The 27,519-nt window shown below is 33.6% G+C and overlaps 1 long non-coding RNA gene across 1 annotated transcript; it reads left to right on the top strand.

Annotated features, from left to right (window-relative positions):
• Positions 1-16,935: 16,935 nt before the first annotated feature.
• LOC116494357 lies at positions 16,936-26,735 on the top strand. Its single transcript, XR_004253853.1, has 3 exons — positions 16,936-17,029; positions 21,396-21,731; positions 26,174-26,735. It is a non-coding gene; the product is annotated as an uncharacterized LOC116494357 (long non-coding RNA).
• Positions 26,736-27,519: the final 784 nt, after the last annotated feature.

The raw sequence follows: 27,519 nt of genomic DNA, 5'->3' as shown, positions 1-27,519 counted from the left end.
TCTCCAGGAGTTTTCATCATTTGTTCTGGGCACCTTCATATTTCCTTAGATAACGTTTTTAATTACTCCTAACAATAATATATATTTTTTTAAATGGGGTATTAATTGTACTGGCAATTCTCATGTGTGAACTGGGAAGACCATGTTTTTCTGCATGAAGCTATCACTTTTTCCTTTCTCTTCCCTTTTCTTCTTTTCTTTCTCTTCCTTCCTTTATTAAAGCTAAATAGCTAATTATACTTCCAGGTAGTTGGAATCCTTTCTTACTTTTTTTTTTTCTTGATTTTCTTTATCATGGTAGGTTCCAGTTCTGGATTCTGTTTTGTTTTTAAACAGTCTTCTCTTCTGACATAGACTTTTAGAATATAGCATGTATTTGCATTTACAATTCTGATTCACTCTGTGTGCATGTGTTCATAAATTGCTTTCTATTTTTGTGTTCACATGTTGTTCCTTACTGACTTATTCTGTTAAAATGAAGGCTTTTCAGTCTTCCTGAAATTGGATATCATTACCATGACCTAAAAAATGAGTTGCTTGGTTGTTTCAAACACTGATCAAGTGGTATTTGTATGGCTGCAGTGAATGTTGAGGTAAGTCTGATCAGGCTGATTCAGTTTTCATTAATGTAAATCATTGCTTGAAAAACTGCTGAGAAATGTAATTATCTTCTGGAGCCTGGAAGGTGCATCTTCTAAAGGTGAGAATGACAAGGTTGTTGTCAACACAAGTTGAAAACACATTCTGAAGAAAGTACTTCAGCTAAGTACAGGATGTAAAGCCTTTTCCAAGGTTCAAAAGCTAAATAAGAGGATAGAAACATTCTTGTCGTGTCTCCTTCCTAAGATGAAAGTCAATAGTAGACAGACATTCTGTGTGAACAGCTTAGCTTGGTGTGTTAAATAAAGATTCCTACGGCCATTATCAGATGCTAGTTTGCTTTTTGTAAACTCAATTTGATTGTATGAGCATATGAAGGGAGAGTTTTATGGTGTCTCAAGGACAGTGTTCATGATACCTTTTTAAATACTTTTGCTTAAGCCTAGAAATTTCTAGTGAGGCGTGACTTTTGTTGATCTCAGTGTCTTGAACAAGGGCTCAGGATTGGACTCTTCAATAACACTGCTATCATGTCTGGAACATCTCTCTGTCCTGCCTCAAGACAGTGTCAATGCGGCACCTCATTGAAGTTTACATTTCTAATAACTTAAATTGCAACTTACCATTAAAAAAATAAAAAGACAACTGATAGTACACAAGCTGTTAATCACGGAAGAACACCTAAATATACACAGGAATTTCTGTTTCATGAGTACTGAATAATAGAACATCAACAGTCACAGTATAAATAAGTGCATAAAGATATTTTATCTTTTATATACAGAAATGCTTCATTCATTCTCCCTCTGTAAGTCTTTTTTTTTTTTTTTTTTTTAATGATGATACAGTCTTGAATGCATTTTTGTAGCAGTACTGCAGCATACTTGCATGCAGCTTTGTGTGTGTGAGTGTTACAGAAGGAAAACCTCTTAATCTTTTTCAAATGCAGGTTTCTAATACTATGGCTAACAACAGATGGGCTATAAGATTTTGGTGCTTTAAACAAAGGGGAAATTCTGCCCAAAACTTCTGTGTTGTGCAGACTGTACAAAGTTTTGGCAGTTTAGTTTTGTTTCGTCCTAAGGACCAGTTGTTTCTTGTTTTTTTGTTTTTTTTTTTTTTTTTTTTTTTTTTTTTTTTTTGTTTGTTTTTTTTTTTGTTTGTTTGTTGTTTTGTTTTTTGTTTTTTTGCTAATGATCATCTGCAGGCTCTATCTGAACTACAATCCAGATCAGCAAACCTGAAATGATCTAACTTCCCTTGCATCAATTGTCATATGAACTAATGCAGAGCTTACCAAAGTGTTAATCAGATAACTGTATATAGACATTTGAAAAAAAAGCAACCAAAATATATTAACAAATGTCAGAGCATGCAAATGTGCTTCACTTCCTCTCTAGGTTCATTGACACAAATGATAACTTGCTCCCCAAAAAAAGAGTGCAGTACAGCAGAGATTCACTCCAACTCAGGTTTAAAAACAGATCAGAAAAAACAAGGGTGAATATAAGTTATGTACTGCTGTTGCCTGAAATATTTACAGCCTATATTCAAAATTTTCTTTAAATTTATATATATGCTATTTGAAAAGGTTTTTGTATTTACAAAGAAAACAGTACTGCTTACAGTGAAGTACAGTGAAGTACTGCTTACATACTCAGTACGTGAAACAATAAATTTTTCAAGCTGCCACTAGAAGTATGAATAATTATTTACTGGAAATCTATAAAGAGGCAACTTTTAATTGAACTATTCAAGAAACACAACAGTGACTGGATCTATAGTTTTACAGAGATAGCTTTACAAACTTTTCTTAGATCCAATAAAATTGCTTTCTCAACTTATATAAATACTTACCACAAATAGTGGTAAGTAGACTATGTATAATGTTTCTTCAAAAATCCCAACACGTTTTTACATAGTAGAGATTATACAAATATACTGAAAACCATAAATTCATGCTAACACTTTCTTACTTGTAAAATTTTAGAAATGATACTCTGAAATCTGCAATGCTAATTTGGACTTTCAAAACAAGAGATGATTCAGTAGGAACATTATTCAGAAAAACAAAAGGCCAAGATTTACCCTCTCCCATCCTTCCTTTGCCAAAGATTTGCTCTGTAAACCCCTTCTGGTAGCAATGGAATCAAAACAAAAATGGAACTATAAACAAAACATGATTATACAAATATACCTAAAAAATGAGGTACTCACAATCCCTTAGAGGTAGTCCATCAATATTTTTGTTTTACCCAGTGAACTGATCCACACCAGCTAAACAGATGGATGGGAGAGTCTGAGGGCAATTAAGCACAGAAAAATTTTGATGGTTTTACAATTTCAGAAACACCTGTGCTGCTTATTGCAATGCATTGTGAATATTCACTGAGTACCAGAGACTGCTCCATAGTCCTCAGGGGCTCTCATTTCCACTTGTGTTGTGGAGTCCTAATGGCTCTTTTGTTCAGTGGTCTGTTAATTATAAAAGAAAAAATTACATGCAATGATGATGTGGAGGTAAACAATGAGAAAAGGAGGATTTCCTCTTCTCATTTAGAAAACAGCTTCAGAAATGAAGGGCTCTAGCTTCTGTTTCTCCTTAGACTACAAAAGGTACCTGGGGAGGAAGACTTCACAGAGGAGAAATATGAAAAATAAAAACAAACAACAAAAAAAGTAATGTTAAGCCTTGTTTGAAAAATGAAGATTTTGGGGATAGAACAAGCTATTGGATTTAAGGCCAACCTTTCTTTCCTCCCTGCAAACAGAAAATAACAAACCTATCACAACGTTATGTGAAGGAGACGTTCAGCTCTGAAGAGACTGTGATGGGGCAAAGTATTTAGATAAAATTAAATTTGCAGAAGCATCCAAGCATTTCTCTGCCTTACCAAACTCATTTTTTCCCCATTCTGGCCCAAGTTCTTCCCTGTGCACAACATACATGTAATGCTGACACAGGCTCTTTGTTTTGACAGAAATAAATTCTAATGGAAAAAACGATCTGCCATGCTTCTCTCCATCTCTCCTGCATGCTATTTTCTTTCCTTCTTAGTACTCATTTGATTCCTTCATGTGTTTTGTTTATCATAGCCCTCCCTTCCACACTGCTTCCTTTTACACTCCCAGCTAGGCTTTCTTAAGCCAACAAACGTCCCCTCAGCATTTTGTCCCACACATTTCTTCCTGTAACTTGATCATATGCAACCTCACAGGGCATTCATACCACATGTTTAATGGTATGCAATAAATTCGGTCTGATTATTCCATTTACTCCTCCTCCACTGAGATCCGTCTACATCACTGCAGAGCACCTCTATTTCCTTCACAACTTATTTTTTTTTCCAGTTAAATTGGTATTTACGGTTTGTTTACTACTTTCCAAATAATTACGTGAAATTTGAAACTGTCTAATAAATGGTATATGACATGCTAACAACATAATAATAAAAATTCCTGCAAATCAAATGTTTTGCTTTATAAAACAGTTGTAAAAGTGGACTTGATGATTTTGTCACATTTCCATGTATAATATATGATGAGCAGTACTCTCTACATTTAATACAGATTACATTTTTAAAAGAGTTCTAGAGTGTTTACTGAATTGTAGCTTCTTATTCATTACAGTAAATCCACTCGTAAATCCTCTTTCACTAAGCAGTATTAGTTAATCAGTACAAAGGAACATAGCAGCATCATATTTTAAATATTGATGACTGTCAGTGTAAGCAGAGAATAAATTTCTCTGGGGCTCCTGATCTTATGGGGATATCACTGGCTGTAGACCTACCTTAAAAAAGAAAAAGAGTAGGCTGTTTTCAAAACAGTAATAAGCATGGGCTTAATGAATCAGTCAGGACACGTACTGGGTCATCAAAATTCCAAACAAAAGCAAGTAGGAAGTAAAACTTAACAAAATGGTGAAAGAAAAATGTTTATAGGAGACTTCTATAAAATGTGAACATCAACCATTTTACCAGACATGATATGAAAGACTATGTCTTGCATAGACATTTACTTGGGGCTAGTAGTATGAATCGCATATTTTCCCAAAATTGCTTCCACAAGGATTGTTCTTGAGAATTGCACTTTTAAGAATACTGTTACAGATGTAAGAGCCTGGCAAATGATGGAAGTTTTATGCAATCTAAAATTGATAGGTATATTTATATAAATATATATATATATCTTATTAATATTGATAAGAGCAGCCTATTGCTGATACAAAATTGGCTTTACTTATCAATAACTTATCTCCACTCACGTGAAGCTAGCAAGTCACATACTGTAGGACTGTATGTGGATCGTGCAGTAGTCACAGAAGCAGCTATTATTACATGAGAGAGACATGATTCCAAGGTCTGAGAAGCAGTAGCAAATGAAGAGTAAGAAAACACCTGTCAACTCAATGGGCAGCTCAGTGTAACTCTCTGTACAAGGGTAAAATAGCATTCAGAGCCCAAGCAATGAAATTTCCTTCACAGCAGGCCAGAGCAAACTTCCACAGACAAATCAGCACATCAGCAATAGGCCTTTCAAGGACTGCTTGTGCTGTGGGACCATTTATAATCTTTCTTTCTCTGCTCTCCTCTTGCAGGGAAGAGTTCTGGCTGGAGGACAAGTCGAATGAAAGCAGGACGCTTCAGAGAGCTCTGTGTTCCATCCAAAATCTGTTCTGCTATGCATTTTCTTTGTTCTTTCATTCATCCTGCTCCCTTTCTCCCCTCAAGGGAGGAGCAACAAGCTGCAAGAACAGATGTTTCTAATTTCATTAGACACTTCATACTGATACACAGAGCTTTACTTCCTTGTTAAGCAGTGACAAGGCTCACTGTATCTCTTAGGAGCAGCATGATTCTCGAGAGGGGCTAATATATACATATAATGGTCCAAAATTGAATATCATATGTCTATAGTAAAACATAAATAGTATTTTTATACACTAAAGTCAGTGCCAAAGATTACTTGGTAAGAATATGTAGCTAAGTAGCATAATCAAAAAATCTTAAAAAACTAACAATGCTCCCCCCAAAAAAATTATTGTATGAAATATAGGTGCAAAATCCTGATAGTTTCAGAATACCCCTCACCCGAGCATCTAGATTTTTTTTTTTTTTTCACTTTTATGCATTTTCTGAAATGTTAAGTATAAAACAAGTTCAATCCATAGATCCCATTTTTTTCCTAGTATTTATTCACATGCACCTTTATTCCTCTTTATCTCAATTACAGAAATTTTCTAAATAGCTAATCCAGAAAACAAAACAAAACAAAACAAAAAAACCAACAACAACAAAAACAAACAAACAAACAAACAAAAAAACATGCATACTAACTTCCTAAGAGAACCCAGCTGGAAACATTGTAGTTTAAGAGACAAAAGCAAATCCAAAATTAACTTTGTTCTTCCATATGACTTGGTCTATCGTGATCTAACAGGACTGCATGAACACAGAGGGATTCTGATCCTGGTTATTCAGCCCTGACAACAGTCACCCAGATTTCAAAAGTCTTCTTTAACATGTATGGCTTGTGAAATCACAGTCTTAAAAGCTAGGGAAATCTGCATTTTCTTATAAATCAACCTTTCTACAGGAGGATATATTTTTGTTAATTTTAGATTAAAAAAGAGCTCATTTCTAAATCAGAATAAGTACCTGAAAATGGAGCAGTGAAATCTTACTTGCCTGTTTTGTAGCTTCAGGATGCATTTCTTCATTCTTCCTCTGGAAGGATGGTATGGATGTGTAGTTCAGCAACTCAGCTGACATGAGTAAAACTTGCAATCACATTTAGAGTGTATGCTTGGAGTTCCCAGAAATTGCAGTCCAATAATTTTGGCTCTTGTCACAATAATTTCAAAATAAGAAGGATAAAAGTAATATTACACTGGTGTATTTATGACACAGCAAGACCACAAATTCCACAGTCTTGTTGTTTTTTTTTTGTTTTTTTTTTTTTCTTGTGTGTGTGTTTTTTGTTTTTTGTTTTTTTTTTTTAAAAAAGATCATCAGTATCTCCTGAATATGAGAACCTACAACAGCTAAAAGCATAGAAAATGGAAGATGTATGATATAATAAGATTTATATATACAGAGTATTATATGATGTTTATAAATTCTTTAGAGTCATTTAGGAATGACAGCAGGGATCATTTTAGCAACAAGGAATATGATCATTAAAATAAAACCAAAATAAATATATAATTTTAACTCTCTACAAGAATAGGAGAGGAGAAACCACTTACCACTTCTGCAAGAACAATAGAATGATCAGAATCAGGATTAAAAAAAAAAGTGAGTTAGAACAACTAATCTTCAATATTTATAGAATGATTCAATACTATTAGAATCTTCAATATTACAATCTTCAATAACAGAACAGATTTATCCAAAAATTTTGCTAAAACATTGAGCCATGTTAGAAGATAACATAATTACTGGAACAGCTATTGAGGAAGGTTATTAGAATACTAATCTAAACTTTTTTTTGTAATATTTTGTTTTTCTTATTTGTTTTAATCTAAATTTGTCTAGTTCTAAGAATGAATTCAGATAACAGAATGTATTTTTACTTCACTGACAATATACCCGAATTAAATGGATGAATATTCTAAAAGCTAAATTAAATTTAAAAGAGCCTTGCCAACTGTCTACAAATTGCTATGTGTACATCTCAGAATCTGCAGTAAGCTTTCTAGTATAAAAGTTTTAAAATAAAAAAAGTTTTAAAAAGTTTTAAAATAAAAGTTTTAGTTTAAGGGTTGTTTTTGTCAAGCATCAGATTTCAGGGTAAAATCTCTTATGAGAGAAATAATCTGGATACCTTCTTACAAGGAACAATCAACATAGAGACAGAACGTGGTATCAGGTATACCAAAGGGACAAGAATCTTATTAATTGTATATTTAATTCAATCAAAAAATTCAAATTCTGAAACATTTATCTGAACAAGTTAAAAATAAGCAATACAAAGAAAAAAGAATATGATAAAGTCTTTCTAAAAATCACACACACAAAAAGCATAGTTTTACCTTGTATTTACTACTTTTTGTATGTCAGAGCAAAGCAAATAGAGTACATTCTGTGGAAAAAAACAACAGTGTGAATGGAACATCTTGAATACGAGAAAAGGCCATTCGGCCTAAAGAGGATTGGCCTTCATAATGCATATGTTCCCTTAGGATGGTGTCTAATTGCTTCCTGAATGACTGCAACGTTTGTTCCAACATCTTTACCCACTAGGCCATTCAAACTATGCATCACAGCCTGAGTGAAGGAAGCATCTTTCTAAGTTCCGAAATTGTCTTTGCTTAGTTTCCATTTAAGCCCTCAGCCCTATACTTTTCATTGTAGTTACAGTGGTAAAAAGTATTGATTTTATCAACACTACTTAGGATTTTATAAATGTCAATTAACTTTTTAGCATATTTTTATTTTCTATTCAATTCTATTGAAATTCATACTGCTAGTATTTTCCCTCCAAATTTATCCACCTGTTTGAATAATTAAACAAACTACTGTATTCCTCAGTCACACAGTGTCCTCAGTATACCATCTTCATCCACAGATGTTGCTTGAAAAATAACAAATATTGATTCCACTGTCTGGGATTAAAATAACAAATCAGGTATTATATTCAGTATACATTTATCTTGACTGAGTGCCCCTAAAATGAGAACTCTGAAATCACAAATTTTTAGCAGATATATGTACCAAGAGAAAGTTGGTACATTTTTCAATCTTCATGGCATAAATTACTTTCTTCTGCATGTGCACATCTTTGTTCAGCTTCTTACTTTATAATAACTCATTTGTGAAGCTAAGTTTATACTGGTTATAACATTACTTACATATATAAGGGAGATACATAAAATTACTTTCTCATATCTGCTGCAGTTGGAAATTTCATGCCCATCTATTGCTAGCCAATCTCCTTTGAAAGACTGCACTTGTAGTAAAGGTGGCTTTACATTTCTACAGCTGCAATAAATTGGTTTTGTCCAAACAATTTTCTACGTTTTCAAACTCTTCCTAAACATCCCAAACAACTGCATCCCTGCTTTATCTTTAAAAAAGGAAAAATCTGAGTATTTTGAAGTAAAAAGAATTGAATTTTAATCTAAACAGGTGTTTTTTTGAATTATAAAACTGTGAAAGAAAATTTAGAAATGTAATTACATCCAAATTATCCAATTTCATGCCTATTAATACTATGAAGTTGAATTGTTTCTTAATATACTCTGAAGGGCTGTTTTGATGTTCAAATTGCCACTACAGAGAAAATGTGGGTGTTTAGTAAGATACCAAGTGGACTTCTGCTGAGCCTCCAGTATTCACAGTCATATAGTTATTGTGAACGTAGGGTTTTACAGTAGCCAGCATTTTGTGAAACGTTTAGATTTCTGACAATATTTCTCAGCTGATGGTATAACATTTTAATGAAAATCATAAAGAAATATATAGAATATATCCATGGGGGGGAGAAAAAAAAAAAAAGAAAGAAAGAAAGAAAAGTGTAGCATAATTAAAGCCAAGATGTGTATACTTATTTGACAACAGAAAACTGTTCAGATGCAGAAACCTGTGCATCTCTTTGGGAGTCAGACACATCTATAAGCTCAATAACAACTGGAATAACTTATAAATGACAGTGGATGAATTGTCATAAGTCCTGAATGCAAGTTTGACCACATTTTTAAATGCATCCTCTAGTTTAAAAAAAAAAAAAAAAAAAAAAAAGAGGATTGAAGAAATAATAATAACTAGACAAAATTTGCTAGTCAATTTGAAAGTTGTAATGAGGACTGCATGACCTTTGGCCATAATCCATTTAACTATCTTACTAATATTAAATATGCAATCACACACACCACTGGTGCAACCACAATTATCCAAGGTACTAAAGTAAAGTCTGAAGTAAACATTTTTCCTTAAACTGTTACGTTATTAAATTGTTCGCTTTCCAAAATCTTAAAATTTTGCATATAAAACACATGACTTTATACCTACAACACAGAATACTAATATTTTTATTAAAGAAACTAGTCAACTGAAAAGATCCTAAAAGGTAAGCCAAAATCTGCATTCTTAACTGGGAGAACCGCGTTAGGAAAACAAACACCTTGTCCCAATAACTTAACTTTGTCTTCTTCATTTTCCAAGTCTGGAGGATTATTCGATTTCTTTTTACCCTAAGAATCTCCATCCAGCTAGGTAAAACGTAAAAGTTTAATTTCTTGTGTTGTAATGTCATAGTTGTACCAAAATTGTTAGTACTGCAGAACCATGGGTTTGGAGCAAATAAGCAGGTAGGAAAACAAAGATTTACTGCCCTAAACAGTAAAATAATGAGGCATAAAGAGCCACAAACCAAGAAAAAAACACTTGCACATTAAGTGTTTGAAAAGAGTGATACTGTCACTTCTTTTCATAAAGAAGTTAATTCCCAAATGTATATGTTATTCTCTTACTCAACATGGAATACTCGCGTGTAATTCACTGTGAATCCATTTCTGTCATTCATACACAAAATACGCTATTCCTTCTCAGCTCCATGAACAGCAGCTATAGCAACAATTTTGGATGTGTAATCCTGATGCTGCTTCTTACACATTGGAAAAACTGATGTAAGTTCTCAGGTGACAACCTACTTCTGATTTATAGCTCTGTATGAATTTACTTCTGAATTACACCCATACTGAAATTAGTCACAACCCATGTTCTTACAAAGCGGGTTCCTTTGCTTCATAGTCAGGAAAACAAACATCATGATAACTTCTGGTCAGTACTGCAAGTGCTGCCCTATGAGAATCCCTTGGTGAGCTGGAAATGAAATAAGAAGAGAGACAGAAGTACATACCAGTGTCATCAGCATAGACTTATATCTCCATAATTGTTATTCCATTCCACTTGCAAGGTAAGCCACCATCATTAATATAATTTATAGTATTTGGACTATTTACTCCTGCTATGAGCTACACAGACAGCCCAACACCATCATATATAAAACTAGATTAAAGTTTACCTCGTCTCAACCTGTTTTCTGTTTGCCTTTCCTTTCCTTTCCTTTCCTTTCCTTTCCTATTGTGTTGTTATTTGTTTGTTTTTTTTTTTTTTTCCCTAGGACAAAGAGCTCATAAAATAATGGTTCTCTGATTCTAAGATTCTTAGTGGGTTTTGGAAATTGCCCAGGTACCACTGAACTGAAGGGGAGCTATGCACTTACATACAATTCCACAGTCACTTAAGAACCTCTACATAATGTGTTTTGAATGGAAACAAGATGTCCAAATGCCTTGTATAGCATTAGTTATATATGCCTACATACCTATCGTTATAGTTATATACCAGTGTAGACATCTTTCATGTTGTAGGCTCTCAACTACATCAAAACAATCTGTTAAAATTTACTTTTCTGTGGCACCTTGGACTATGTGTATTATTTCAAATTTAATTTCTCTGTGTATTGGGAGGGGGAGGACCTTCATGTGACCTTGACTGAATACAGTATTCATACGTTATATGCAAACTGCAACTGGAGAAGTGAGGGTGAAGGCTACTGAACACAATCTTTTCAGTGAATCATAATGACAGAAGCACCTCTCCTGATACATTCTGAGAGCAGAGTGCAGTATTCTCCACATTTCATCTTTTTTTTTTTTTTTTTTACCTGCATGGGAAGGTTTAATGGCTTTACATGACCTATGTTTCAACAAAAAAGAAGCTTCTGAGAAATAAACAAGTAAAGATCTATAGCATATTGTTTTGTAAAAGATAAATTTCATTGAGCTTAGTAGAATTACAGCACTGCGGAGACCAAGGGAATATATTCAAATGTACTGCAGGTTATGTTATAAAAGCTGGATTTAAAATTCTTCAGTGATGAAACTGTTCCTACTTAGTGAATAACAGCTGCTCTAAATTAATCTATATTGATTAAATTTCATCTTGGCTCACAAAAAAAAAACAAAAACAAAAACAAAAAACAACACAACAGCATTTAATTTAGAACATCACTGGAACATCTCAATTGAAACAATTGCAAGATGAAAGCAACCACATGATGTCAGCAAGTATTATCACCCTCCTAAGTCACACTGAACTTAGTCTTCCAGAAACCAGAAGGTTCTCTCTCCATTACTTCCTCTAGTGACTCTTGATACGCTCTGAGCTACGTTTCCAAAGCAAAGTGTAGTTTCGGTTTTGCCATCCTAGTGATATACAGCCCACCTAGCCCACTTTTTACCCTTTCAATTTTCAAACACCCTTTTCTTCTTCATTTAGCTTTATGTTTGTTCATTGTTCAAAACAATGCACAAGATGAGGTGGGCCCATCATAAATAATGAAAGGAATTATTCAGGATACAACCATAGAGCACACTGCAGGTAAATAATGGATGTTGCTGCACACCCTCTGAACAGGGAGTGGGCTAATGTGCTACACAAGTAGACTTAGCAAGGGATTTCTGAATTTGAGCTAAGACAGTCTCATGCCCAGCACACAGGGACTGTTGCAACTGCAGCCTCAACTGTTAGATAAAACACCTAGTAAAATGACCCCTAAAAAAGTAGATATGTTTTATTTTTAATAAGCTCTTTTGGCAACAACTCTCACAAAAAAAAAAAAAAAAAAAGCGTAGCAGAAGAAAAAATTACTCTGTACAATAACGAAAAGCTACCAATTATAAATTCTATATTCAAGTATAGCTTATACTTTTGATGGCTTTTGTAAGATATTTTGGAGATGTTATACCTGTCATTTAAGCAGGGCTGCTCACCTGAGTAAAACAAACAGGATTTGGTTACTTGTTTATTGGGCTTTGAGTCTGGTTTTGCAGAAAGATTGTAAAAGTCTTGTTCTCCACTGTAAAACTCTGAGATATTTTCATTAAGAACTGTATTATTTTGTTTTATAGTCACATTCATATGTTTTTATTTACATATAATATACCACTTTGAAAGTAAAAATGTTGATTATTCCTTCTTCTACATTGAAATGTTCATGTTTTATTTTGCAGTATCTTGGGTGTGTTGATGTATATATTTTAAGTGTTCTTTCCATCTTATATAGAATGAAATAAATAAACAATTAGAATTACAGAATTCTCCTTTTATCGCTTTGTGCTTTTATTTGTTGGTATGTGGTTGTGTGTAATTTTGTATATCTGACACCAAACTGTACTCAATAGCTCTTTGAAGCTTTATTAATTGCCAGCTTTTTCTCTTTCTGTTCTATACTTTTTAAAAGTTCATTTTTCAAAAACAATAACTTCCACTTGCTGAATTTAATATTCTTTTCTAGAAACATAAAATCATATCCCAGCTATCCTTTTTGAACAATATACAGTGTTATTTTCCTATCATCTGCAATAAAACACTGCGAGATAACACATAAATAACTGTATTAACACTAAACATGTTCATTAAGTGCCTCATTTTCAAAATGTGTTACAGCTGGCCACTTATACTTGGCTCGAAATCAAATAATACAGGACAAGCAGAAAATAAATAGCTGACTCCTGATAAGCTACTCAGATAAATAATTCCAGGGTAATCTATAGACCACTTACACAAATGAGAAGAGTAAAACAAAATCCTCACTCACTGAACTCAACCCCTGTGCAAACAAAGCTTCATTCCTGCAGTATAAACAAAGTCCAGAGAATTAAAAATATTACGGAAAGTGGTACAATTGATAGAGTTGAATGGTCAAACCAACTATTTTATATAAAAATAGAGTTCAATGGTCAAACCAAATGGTCAAACCAGCATTTTTAGTATGTACTATGATAGATGGCAGATCTGTATTTTATAATACCAGATATCACTATTTTTCTAGGTGAATTTCTAGGTGAACCTACAGACAAGTGCTGACAAAAACTTATCCAACTCAGTCCTCTACTCTCACACCAAGTATTAAAGCAGCAGTGAAAATAACTTGATGCTCCATAGTGTGGCAAGTTGTAGCTTATTTACCTAAGACTTCACAGCTCAGTGTATTATTTTTGTTTTAAAATTAACACATTTTTGTAATGTTCTGCCGGTTTGGGAGATTACGGTGGAATACGAATGTTTAAAGAGGATAAATTGCAGAAATATAGATGGAGAAAAACAATCTAAGGCTTCCAAGCCTGTGATCATAATATTTAATTTGCTAATTCATTTGCAGGTATAATATAGTCAATATCCAATACCACCAGTCCAGTTCTTAGATCACTTATTTCAGTGAGTTTTTTTTTTATATAAACCTGTTCTTACTCCTCTTTTTCCGATCAGTGCGCCATGGCATCTTCTTTGCCTAGTTAACAGTCAATTTGAATCAGATATTAATGAATTCTTAATTCTTTCTAGAAGAAATCATAGATCCAATACATTTGGAGCTTAATGTCTGAACCTAAAGTATTAGATCATTCTTCCAAGGTGGCCTTAATGCACTGTATGTTTTAATCTACTCAATGTTTCTGTCAGTTTATATTTATTTACAGCTTTCATATGTTGAGTAATTAGTAAGTTGGGGCCTCATTTTTATTTATCTTACTCTTAATTTTAATATGATTTTCTCCACTAGAATCAATGGTGTTACATTCTCATATTGATACTAGACCCTGTATTATTAATATATTTATAAATATTGCAGGGATTATTTAATGCATTCAGGAGTTATTTCAGATTTCCACTTCTCATTTGCATTAGGGAAAAATCACTCTCAAAGTGTTTTCAGCATCTCTATTTGTTTTTATTTCTTTAAGGCGAAATGTCCTCATTATGTTTGCGAGTTTATTTATCTCATTAACATGATCAGTTGGTATAAAAAACAAAACAAACAACTGTGTTGCTTAACAGAGTAAATTCACATCAACATAAACAATATGTTTCATTAGGAATACCCAGTATTAGGTCACTGGAGATATCAAAGATCTAAATCAATTTCTTCAGCAATTCCATCAACATCCTCTTTCAAATCCTAGTGCTCTACTAAGTTAAACTAAAAGCAAAAAACTGAGGGGTAAATTCAAACAACACATGAATGTTTCTGTAGTGTATTGCACCATCAGTTTGTGTCTTCAAAGCCATGGCATTTTGTTTTTTGATTTACTGGGTATTTTTAGGTATATAATGAGATTTAATAAGATAACTGAGGGTCAAATATGCTGTTTACAAAACATAGCTTTATCAGTGCTTTTGTATAGAAATCCTACCCTAAAAATAACAGCATATAAATAGACTTTTAATCTCTGCTGTAATGTTTGTACACATTTATCTTCCTTTTCTTTTATATTCCTAATTAGTTGCAGTTATCTTATATTCAAGTAAGTAGATAAGCGATAATTATAAGAATTCATAGTTTGATGCTAATCTAACATGTGTCAGTTTTACACCAGGTTACATTACTGACTTTCCAGCATTAATTCAGAAGACCAAAATAAGGATTTTACTGCTTAATCTACATGAGTAGCTATACTCACACTTGCAAAGTTTACAGCTATTTCTTTGAATCAGACCAATGTGAAATCATCTTCTCTGTTTTAGGATATCTTTGTTGTACTCCTTGTTTTTCAACATTAATTATGCTAATCATAATTAATGAGCTTTCAGTGTGATCAGGAGAAGGTCCCTTCTGCAATGTCTGTTCCAGTAAATGATCCAGTGCCAGGAAATGCTGTGTAGCCTCAAGGCCAAGTGGCATAGCCTGCTCATAAAATTCTTCCCCCCTCTATGCACAATCTGCATGTTGGGAATGATCTCTGGCCTGTGCAAATCTCCTAAATTGTACACAGGAATCTGTTTGGAAAGTGTCATTTGGTACTGGTCAGGTTAAAGCATGTATTAGTTCAATAGTAAGATGACCATAATTTCAGTTAACCAGTAATGGCACAGGTTAGTTTATCAGCATGAGTTCAAACCAACAATTTGGGTTCAAAAAATTCAGTGGAGCTGGAGTCAAAATATCTGAAATAGTCTCTAATCCATAGAAACAAAATTACACTGAATTCATTCTAATCCATCCACAAGGATGAAACAATTACATGTATTTCCCAGAAAGTTGAGGACTTATTTACTTCTCATCCCCACACTTCTCCCTCTGCATATGACTGTGCAGCTGATTTCCTTCAGTCCCTTCTGAACAACCTTGTATAAAGTAATGCTCAGTCAAAAACTGATTTTAAATAATTTCTTTCTCCATAGGGAATCTTGTACATTAAGTCCCATAGAGGATATTAAACAGTTCTTTGGTCTGCAGAGGACCAGCTTCCTTACCAATCGATTTTGGGCTAACCAGGAATTCATTAAGGCCTACATAGGGTCCTTTTTGGTAAGGGAAAGGGGCAAAGGAAAAAATGATGAGAAGGGCACAAAGCCCTGCTTCAGATGTCTGTGTTTACACCTGTCAAATTTCATCCAGGGACTGAGCCTTCCAAGTGCATTTTTGTGCATTTTTTGTCTGTATATTTTTCTGACACTGCACAGTTCTGCCTTTTACTGTCTGCAGGATTCAAATCTTTTTTTTTTTTTTTTTTTTTTTTAAAAAAAAGAATAGTTTCCCTTTTCCTCTCCCCTGCACTGATTTAGCACGTCATGAGGGTTGTTATTTTTTCTCACCTTTGGAGGAAGGCTGAATGACCAGAGATGAAGCAAAAGCCAGTAATTCTTAAAGGCCAATCACCCGCTGGCAATTCCATCATTTATTGCTCTTCCTTATTTCTCTCAGACCTCTCTCTCTTTTGTGCTGCTTCCTCTTACTTTTCCATCTCCCTTCCATTTCATTGGTGGTTTTTTTTTTTTTTTTTTTTTTTTTTTTGTTATTATTGTTATTATTAAAAGAGGATTCATATAAAAGTTCTTTGGCTTCTGTGAAGCACAAAGTAATATTTTATGCAGAATAAAATGAGAAATTTTACTGTATAATTGAGCCCTTTAACTACCTACAGGAAATTGAATTTTGTAGAAGTACTGCTCATGGAAATGGTGTTGATCTTTCTTCTTGTTTGAACTACATCAAGGAAATCAGCAGCCTAGAGCTTAACACAGGTTAACAAGACTCAGCAGCCTATCTTTTAGGGACTGCATCATCTGATTTTGTGTACCCAACAATACTGCAGGCTAGTTGCACTTGCCACAGCAAGTCCAGCATGGATTGCTACTTGTGCAAAGTGAAATAAGGTTTACAGAGAGCTGGTCATCCAGGCAGTGACCGGCCCATTCTGTTAGAGGACAAATGCTAGGAATACAGTGGCCAGTACCAGCCACCAATGCTCTGTACCAGGCAACCATTATGCTAGTGTAACAGTGCCATTGTTTAGCTTCAGATTCCTATTTATGCTAAGTTGGAAGGACATGCTTTTGCTTTTTCTGCTTTCCTTGCTCTTGGCCTGTCTCTGTTAGCATTAACTCAGGATTGACATCCTCTGGATTTACATAAATAGGTAAGCCTCTCTCTCTCTCGTTTTTTCTTCCTCCCCTCAATACTGAAGATTAGAGGATCGAAAGCTTCCATTCCTATAAAATTTTATCCCAAGAAGAGCATAAATGTCACTGGACAGCAGGCAGAATAGAACTTGTAGTTTCACATGGGTGATTACTGTACCAGTTTTATCAATATTTTGCAAGGCTTTTACCGAACAAGCTATTTCTACAGGGTCATTCATATTGAGATTAAGCAGTTACAACACATCAAGTCTTTTATGAAAGACCATTTTCAACTTTGTTTAGATCTTTCACAGTCAATCCAAACTCATGTACCTCAGGTTTTGCCAGGTTTTTCTATAGATAGATGCACAGGTTCATCAGCTTCCAAGGGGTTTGCATCCTAGATAGGTATTTTGATTCAGTGATACCACCTGCTGTCAGAACTGGTTATGCTCTTCACTAAGATGGCAAAGGAACTTTTTTTTTTTTTTTTTTTAATATTCTGAGCAAATACTGCCCACTGATTAGGTGAAAAATCTTATTGTTTGTCTTATGAACCACTACAACAAGCTCACAAACCTGGGAGCCAGACAAAGCCATTGCTAGCCCAACAATTTACCTTCTGCTTTCTGAGATGAAAAATACAGCTAAATCTCTTCCCATCATGAAGCATACACAACCAGGCAATTACAAAACTTGGTTAGACAATCCATAAAAGTTAGTTTTTATTCTCAAGCAAGACATAATACTGAATGCATATATTAAAAGAAAGCAGATTTTTTTTAATGGAATTCCATTACAAAATTCCTTTGGTCCTTTAATATCAGGCAGTTTGTATGTGCTAACGGATATGTAAGTTTATTTTAAGATTCATTAGTGATTAATGATCAGTGATGTACACTATTGTCAATTTAAAATTTTATAGGTATTAACATTCTATCAGTAGTACCAAGCAAGTCCTAATACATATTTATCACTTTAAACATTCTCCAAGAACTTTTAAGATGTCAAATTAGAACTTGCAATATAAAAAACATTAGCAAAATATTTAATGGTTTTTAAACCTCCCCATTACCTACTGAAGCTACTTATACTACAAGCTTAAGAATTCAAACTTTGCACATGCTATAATATTCAACACATCCTACATTTTCATAATTTGTTCATTTAATAACACATAGTTGTTAGACACTGAACATGTAAATCTATCATAACTGAACAATACCTCATTTGTTCAACATACCAGGTGAACAAGAAGGGTTATAAATCCATTATCTAAATTATTACCACTTAATCATTAAACTATTTTATTAAGGTACTTTTTTTTCCCCACCCAACAAGATACATTGAAACACTAATACCTAGGTTGCTTATCACTGTACTGGCTTTCAATAAAACACTTTGCATTTTTTCTGTTATTAAAGAGTAAATTCTGAAACAGGAGAGACTATTAATTATGCATTCATTTTATATCAAAACATGCATTTAACACTTTTTTTTTTTGGTAGAAAAGCAAAAACTGGCAGACAAATAACTCATAAATGACACTAATGAGCACTGGGAGATGGAGTGGAAAGGTTTTAAATGTGTCCCATTATTTAGCAGGATAATTAAGACCACAGCTCTACCATGGCATTTTATTACAGAAATAGATAAGATCCCATCTTATTGCAAACAGGTGTTGTAATGAAGCAAAGCGAGATCATTTTTATGTGGTTCTTCTGGTCCAAGAAATATTGCAAATTTATTTTATGCCACCTTAATTTAAAAAGTAAGCACACAGATCTTGGCAAACAACACAAACTGTAAAATATGATATGCAAAACCATTTCCAATACTGTTGATTTAAGTTATCTCCAGGGAAAAAAAGAAAATATTTTCTCTTACACCTTGTAAATATAGTTTGGTTTCTCACAAATGTTTGGTTTAAGTCTTGTATTATCAAATAATACTCACTATACACAAATGACATTGCAGTTTAATGTAAATGAATCATCATGCCACATTCTTTACAATAATGTTTCTGATGTTTCAATTCATCATGAATCTTTAATCCCCCATAAATATTGTCACTATACTTCTGTGACGTATCTGTTACAATTTTATGCTTTTGTCAATATTTACTGCCAAGTGCTGCAAAATACAGGTAACCCTACATGGTGATCTACAAAAGATCCTTTGTTAAGTTGAGTGATGCAATATTTACAGTGGTGTAATTCTAAGAAATGTCTACGCTAACATTTGCCATTAATAAGCTTAAAGAGTATATACAAGACTCACAGTGGAGAAAACTGTAATATCTGATTACCTTGACCACAAGCTATGCTTCCTTCATATATTGTTGTAGAAGCACATTATAGTGAAACTGAGAGGCTGCTTTTTTTTTTGAGTGCAGGTCTTTTCATTTTAAGATAGACGCTCAGTTAAAATATGTGAATACAGGTAAGAAAAATTGCAATTTGTCTTTCAAATACAATACCTGGGAGTAAGCAATCTGTGAAAATGACAGGGTATGCTGGAAACCCTTTTTGTGTTCTTATGGAACAGGCTAAGAAACACTTATACTGGTACTCAAAAAGATACTCTACATAGTAGAACAGCAAGACTAGTGCTTGTAAACCTATGTATCATAAAGGTTAAACTTTCAGAAAGTTAAGCCCCTGGCTAATCTGTAGAATTTGGAGAAATATTATATTCTGTGGCACTCTTACAGCTAGAGGCAGATAGTAAGATAGTAAGACTGTTACAAACTTTCTTCTTTAGGTGGGGGGAAAAGAAACCCCAAAAATGGCCCTTTCAAAGGCAAGAATAAATCTCAAGAAAAATGAAAGGGTTATGCAGCTGGACAAAGCATGAATGGAAGATAGCACTCTCTAAGAAATACATTACACAGACTTTCACTGGAGCACTGACCTGACAATGGATGGATCACACTGCAAGCTGGGATGTTTCGTCTTCTTGGTTCAGCACTCCGATGATCTCAGCATGAAGACAGCAGACTGTGGCTTCTGCATTGTGGTACTGGGTTTTCAGGTTTTCACTGGAATGACAACATTGGTGAGATTATGCATTTCAGTTTTGAAACCACCTTTTGGATATTCTGTGTAAATAGATCAACTAAGTGCTCCAATTATCTGCAGGCACAACTTCGAAATTTTTTTCTTAAAAGAGCAAAAACTAAATAACCATTGCAAAAAATATTTCTAGGGAGACAGGAGTGCAACAGTATACTTTTCAAAGTATACAAAGTAGTTTTGTTCTAATTTTGAACAATTATTTATAGAATTATTTTACAATGCTTACTCACACACTTACCAGAAACTTGATTTCAGATATTTCCTGAAATACCTGAATATCGTTTTTTCCTGAAATATCTGAATATCTTTTTTTCCTAGAATCATACAGAAATATAAACAATGTCATTTGATTCAAGTTCTGTGAAGAGAAAGGACCTGGTACCTTGATGGTGTCATCAATTTTACAAAGCATTTTGAGAAAGCATCACCAGTTTATAAGTACATATGTTACAAGTTTTCACTTCCACTACTTTATTCTCAAGGGTCAATAACTATTGATGAACAAAGTGAGAAAAATCGCATAGAGTAGCAATATCCGCTAATAACTATAGAAATGGCTGGATATCATCAAACCCCAGAAAGCTTTCTGAACTTTGGAAACCCAAATTCAGAGGCTCACGATAGTTTCCTCTTTTTTTCTATTTCACTTTATTCATTGGAGTTTGAGATTCGTTACACTAAAAATCTAAGGAAGTTTGGTGGTGAGATGAAAAAAGGAGTGAGATACAGAACGAAAGAACTGTGGAAATTGGAATTTAAAGCATAACTAATGTCATTTGGCTGATTTTGCTTCAAACCTACTGGAAGGAAAAAAGAGTAAAGTTCTGCAATATGTAAGAAACAGCTTCTTGAAATGGTCTTGATTTTCTACCTACCTGTTAAATATTTGAAAGAGCTTGAAATTAATCATCTAAGGTGATTAAAGAAAAAATTATGATGCATGATAACCTGCAACTTCTTATACGTATAATTAAGCGTATCTGTAGCTCCAATACAAAGGAGGAAGAGAGATGGGGGAAAATAGTGGATCTACCACATCACACGCTTGACCTTTCATCTTGCATTTTTAACGAACATTATGGTATCATATTTGGCCACTTTCTCTTCTCCTCTCTATGAATTTTTGTCTCCGACAGTCAATTTAGGTGTATTAATTTAAGGAAAAATTTCCAGTGACTTGAGTATTTCATATTTTTAATTTTAGCATAGTAAGGGATGTTGGTCTAGGAAAAACTGTAGCAGGAGATTTTAAAACTTATTTAAAACTTATTTCATTTTCTCTGCAAACCTTTTGTGTTGGCTGTAGGTATCCAGGAGCTGGCAGCAACCAGGCTGCAGGATGACTTCTGTGAGGAGAGGTCAGAGCTGGTCCAGGCCCGACACAGCTGAGCTCATTAGTGAAGCTAGTGGTGCCTCCATAAAAACATTCAAAAAAGGGCAGGATACTGCACAGCAGTTAAAAGTGAGGGGGGAAAGCTTGAGAAACAGCTCTGCTAACACTGAGGCTAGAGTAAAAGGCAGAAGGCGAGAAGGAATGTTCCAGGTGCTGGAGCAGAGCTTCCACCACAGCCCATGGAGAGACTATGGGAACCATGCATTTTCCTGCAGCCCATGGAGTTTTGCTTGCCCACAATGGTAATTGGTAAGTAATCACCCTATCTTAATCTTGACCTATGAGCTTTTATTTTCATTTTCTCCCACTGTCCTGATGAGGAGGGGTACGGAGAGCAACTTGGTCAGCTGCCCAAGGTCAAACCACCATACCTTTCTTTTCCACCTCCTGACTGCCCTGATGAACTGTTTCATCTCCTTGATAGTTTTTTTTTTTTTTTTTTTTTTTTTTTTAAGTCACACCCTTTTTCACTCAATAGTTCTGTATGAGCTTGTTTTCAGCTCAGTGCTTGCAGCTCCTGACAGTGTACAGACAGTGAGAGCTAAGAGAAATACCAGGCTCAAAAGGCTTTTGTCATTCATTAAATAAAAATAAACTTCTCATATTTAAGTTATACAAAAACAATTGCTTTAAACACATAGCTTCTGCTATACACAGTGTTGCTTTGAGAATATAAGTTACTCTTTGGGTGAGCTTTAGAGAATGTTGCACACTTAACTCTTACCATACTATAAACTTGGAATGCTGTTCAATTTAAAAGTTTGAAACAATAACATCTAAGGATAAATTCCTTTGTTTGTTTGCAGTTACTGTTTTGCTTCACACTTTATTGCACAGTCTTCACTCTGTATCCATTAAACCTGTTGCAAGCCATAGAGGAAAATATCAAAGTTTGTCTGTGGGGAATAAAATAGTCTAAAACTTTATATTTATTAAATTACTTCATATTCTGTGTGGTCATTCATTCTCAAAATAATAGCAGTAATGACTGTATACTAATAAACATGTACTGTATACTAATAAACATGTCTTGAGTTAGAAGAGTATTCAAATTATCCAGCTTTGATAGTACAAAAAACTTGCTGGAATGTATTAACCATTTAAAGCTTCAAAACAATACAGAATTGACTTGTGATTTCTGAGATCCCTCCTTTTTTCTGAAGTGCAATGAATTTAAAATAAAAGCGTACTAATTTCCCAACCTTTCTATAGGGAACAGAGAACATTAGGGTTCTGAATTAGCCAAATATATATATAAATTGCTGGGAATGAGTTGCTAATATAAATTGTACCTAATTTAATTGCCAAAGCATTTAACCCTCAATTTCTTATTGATAGTTTATATTATATAATTTTTTTTCTATGATAACGGCAAAGGACACTAAGCAGCAATTGATGTCATGACACGTGTAACCCAAAATACTGAAGTGTATAACAAGGTATTGCAAATATAAACATACACATTACATGCAAGGGGCACAAGGATAAAAACAATCATGATTCAGTTATAATGCAGTATATATTATAAGCTGTTGTTGTTATTATCATTATTATTATAAAATTACATGCCACAGAATCTCCAGGAAATCAAACAGCCCCAAATGACTCCCACCAGCTGCTCACAGTTACTTAATATTAAGGCCCTATCCATTAGCAGTCTACTCTCAGCTGTGGCTCATTTTAAACTTATTTTTCTCCACATACTCCTTCCATATCAATGACATTATTCCAGCTGATTTATGCACTGAGGAGACACACTTCATCAGGTTAGATTAATTCACTAACTCCTAGGTGCTATTATAGGCAGATTCTGGCTGTGTGCATGTAAGGTAGCTAGCTAGCTAGCTAAGGTTAGCATCGGACATGACAAAGATACTTTTTTTTTTTTTATAGTTAAGCATACATTTCATTCAATGGTCAGAAGTGAAAAAAAAACATATAGACCCAATTATAAAACCCTGGGACTTGGACTTGCATAGTCAAAACAGATTACTTCTATTGTAAGCTAATGAGAGTTGAAAGTTCTAGACTTATATGGAGGAAGGGATAAATAAAGGAGAAGTAAGTTCTCATGCTGCCACTGAAATCTACAACTACAATGAAGTTACACAATTTTCAGGAGTCTGTGGGTTTGAAAGTTTGTTGTATTGCATTAAACTGCTGTAGCAGATCAGTAACGTGATATGGTGTAAACCTGATATTCACAGCTATCAATAATGCATTTTCAGACTGCAGAGCTTTATAAAAACAGAATTATTCTTTCTCAAAAGAAAACTAATTTTAATATTGAATCCTCAATAAGGTAATAAAAAGTTGTAAAAAGACTTCTAAAGACATTAGCATTAATGTGTGATCACCATATCTTCTCCAAGTTTTATTTGTAGATGATTTCAGTCTTTTTATAAAGTCTCTTAGATCTCTTTCAAGCTTCTTAATGAAAACCAAACAATAAGAACAGGTTACCACTAATATAAATATCTGATTCAATAACTAGGTTGGTCAAAACATATTAAGGTGCAATCTCTAAAGGCATTTCAGAAATCCTCCTAACTATTGCAGTGGAAATGTCCTTTCAGCAGGACAAGAGATGGGGCATTTAATTTTATGTTTAATATTAGAATCTTTTTATTTTGTGTTTAATGTTGGAAACTGATCATGTGTTGTCTTCTACTTTTAACTGGAATTATGAGATCTCACTCATTTATATACTCAAGTTAGTAGTTTTCTTCATCCCAATTTGGCTTTACTTTTTTCTGCAGTTATCATAATTCTTGATGTACAAAAATGGCAAATAGTATGTTCTTTAATACCCTATTACAGCTGTTCCTGTTTTTTTTTGGTAAGGTATAGTGAATGCTACTGGTGTGTTAAAAATGTTAGTGATAGATCCAGTAGGAATATACTTAAACATCAAACACAAGCAAGAAAGTAGCAAACTTTGCAATAGTTACTAGTCAGACCATAATCTTTTACTCCTGTGTGTAGATCACACAGCACCTCAGGAAAATAGTATGTTATTTCATTACAGATTTTACTATATTTCACAGAAACCATGGATCAAAATAAAGCTAATAATCAGAATAGGATTGATCTAGATGATGAGGAACTGAGAAAGAACCGCTGTAACTTGAGTGAATTTAGACACAACTAAAAGCAACTGAAGAATGCTTAAGAAGAAAGTATCACTACAATTATTTTTAAACATTATGCATTTTTTTCCGTCATTTGAGTAAGACGGAGTGTTTAGAAGATAGAGTTTTCTATGACCTCCTACGGGGAATAGTCTCATGCAAAGCTGCCTAGTGCTTTATGAAGTATAAAAATAGGGTGACAAGTTACAGCTAAATTTAAAAGAGGAGATGTCAACTTCAGCATAATGCTTTAGATCTCATTACTTACAAGATTTTTATGTGATACATCTACAGCTAAGATCAATGGAAATTGAAAGTTGCCTCATTATAGAAGAGAAATTGCTGTTGGTATATCATTTTTCATTAAAATCTCCCTAAACTGGAGTGTGTATCCTTCCCAACTGTTTTGCCAGAAAATTTATGACACTCCATTTGAGCTATGATTATTGTTATTTTTTGTACATAAGGACTTGTGTTGAAAATTTAAAAAAAAAAAAGTTAACACATTTCTATGGCACTCTTCATCACTCTATTCAGTATTTAATAGTTATAATTACTCAAAAAAAAAAAAAAAAAAAGACAATTGGAGTTTATAGTTAAAATTGCAGATGATTTGACCTGAAGGCTTACATGAAGATTGTCCACATATGATAAAGAGTACAAGAAAGTTATATTATACATAGATATTTAACAGACAAGCCCGTGTAAACATAATTTCTCCAGTACTCAAGTCTGAAGTGCTGATCAGTTTTCCCATTTCTAACAAACTGGTAGATGTTGGCACCAGGTCAGCTTATATTTTTATACGTGCTAAAGAACAAGACTATAAGTGTGCCTGGAGCACTGCATACAAATACATTTATAAATAAAAAAAAGTCTGTAAGAATAAAACGTTTACCAGTTTTCACTGCTTGACAGCACAAGATTCTTTTCAGCATTTGCTAAATGAATTTTCTCACCTTCTCTGTTCCTAAAATAAACTGCTCTTTACACCTACTACACACTTTTCACTTTTCTTAAATAGTTTCACACAGTGCTGCCTATGTTTGCTGTCTTTGTCTGCTGGTGTGTAAGTCAAGTTCTTTTCTCACTGTGTCCAGTCATTAAGATGACTGCTACATCATCTGATAAAACCCTACTTTTCATTATGGGTATTTCTTCAAGTAGGATGCATCACTAACCTTTGTAGTTTGTAATCTCCCATTTAATTGTCCTTGTTTCCAAGATTTCTTGCACTGGAACTCTGAACCTACCTAATTTCCATGTTTATATTACCATAAATGCCTAACAGCTCTAACCTGCTCGCCTTGCAGTCTGTCTATATTTACTTTTATCTGTGGTATCTCATTAACAGCACAGACCACAAAAACTCAGTGATAAGGAGATGATTCATAGAAAGCAGCTATAACAATGGCACTTTGTGTTTGATTAACACAGATCTTGTGTTTGATTAACACAGAAGATGTCTTCAAGATAAAGTAATATTTACCCGTAAACTCCTGATCCCTCAAGTTGCTTCAGGATGACTGAACTAAACCTTTACTATGCCAATTTGTCTAGATTACTCTGTATTATGAATTTGATGATTGAAGATACAAAGTTTGATGCTGGAAAAAAAAAGAAGTAATGAGACATTACAGTGCTGCCAACTTGCTGGGAAGAAATTGGTAAGTACTAAAAAAAATTTGCATACCACACTATTTATCAATTGTCCAACATTAGGACAAAAACTGAAATCAAATCCAACTCACTTTTTGCTGTTGTCTTCTTTGTTACAAGATCTTCACAATTGGTTTACAGATAGCTACTAGATGTATTGGATCATTATCTCTACAATTCCCTTATAATATTCAGCTATTTTTATGTGATACAGAGAGTGACTTTTAACCAGGTCTCTAGCGATTAAGTATTAGATAGATATGTGTAATATCCTCAGCTTGTGTGAAGTTTTAGATAAAAAAAAGAAATAATAATAAAAAGTAATAAATAAGTCAGGAAGTAAGAAAAGACGACAAAGAAATGAAAACTTTCTAAGCTAAAATTTGCTGCCAAAGACAATTAAAAATATCAAAGGTAACTAGACTCTTATCAGGATTTAATCTATGGCTTTGTCCCATTTCTAGATCAGCACTGTGAAAAGGGACATTTAAACTATCCTATTTAAAAACCTCTTTCTCATAAATAACTGTCTATAATTAGGTCAAACAGTATCTATAACTTATTTGTTTATACAGAAAAAGATCAGAAATCTTTTTTTTTTTTCAGGCTTTATCATTATATATAGGAAATCATTTTATCTTTAAATTTCAAACAGCTTTGTAAAACCAAATTTAGACAAAAAGTATTTAAAAAATAGTTCACAACTCAAAACAAATTCATGTAAATACTTTTTTGAAGTTATCTTTTAAATAACCAAGACTGAAATATCATTTTAAAGTATAAACAATTCCTGCTCAAAATATTAGCCTGATATTCAATAGGAATAGTTTATTCACATCAGAACAACATAATGTTGAAGCCAAACTCAAATTTTCAAACTCTTTCTGAGTTTTTATATTCACCTTATTAAATCTCACTTTTAGACTTCAATTTCAATAAATCTTTTTTTTAATAATTAAAAGCAGTAGCTTTAATGGAAACTAATTTGAATTTCTAAAAATAACTGTTTCCATTAAATGACTATCTATCAATCAATCCCTTTGAGATAAGAGCCCTACTTTGTCCTGATAGCATTACTAGATTTATGGTATCCTCAGCTGAATTAGTTTGTTTCCTGTAAAAATGGACATCCTTAAAAAGACACTGACCAATTCTAGAAAAACCTTTAAACCAGAATTTTCATCGTATTTGTGTGTTCAAAACATACCATGTTCGAATAGTAGTTCTTACTTGCACTGCATTCTATT

The sequence above is a fragment of the Aythya fuligula genome, chromosome 13, assembly GCF_009819795.1.
Source record: "Aythya fuligula isolate bAytFul2 chromosome 13, bAytFul2.pri, whole genome shotgun sequence".
Lineage (NCBI taxonomy): Eukaryota > Metazoa > Chordata > Aves > Anseriformes > Anatidae > Aythya > Aythya fuligula.
This window is presented reverse-complemented; position numbering and strand designations above follow the sequence as displayed.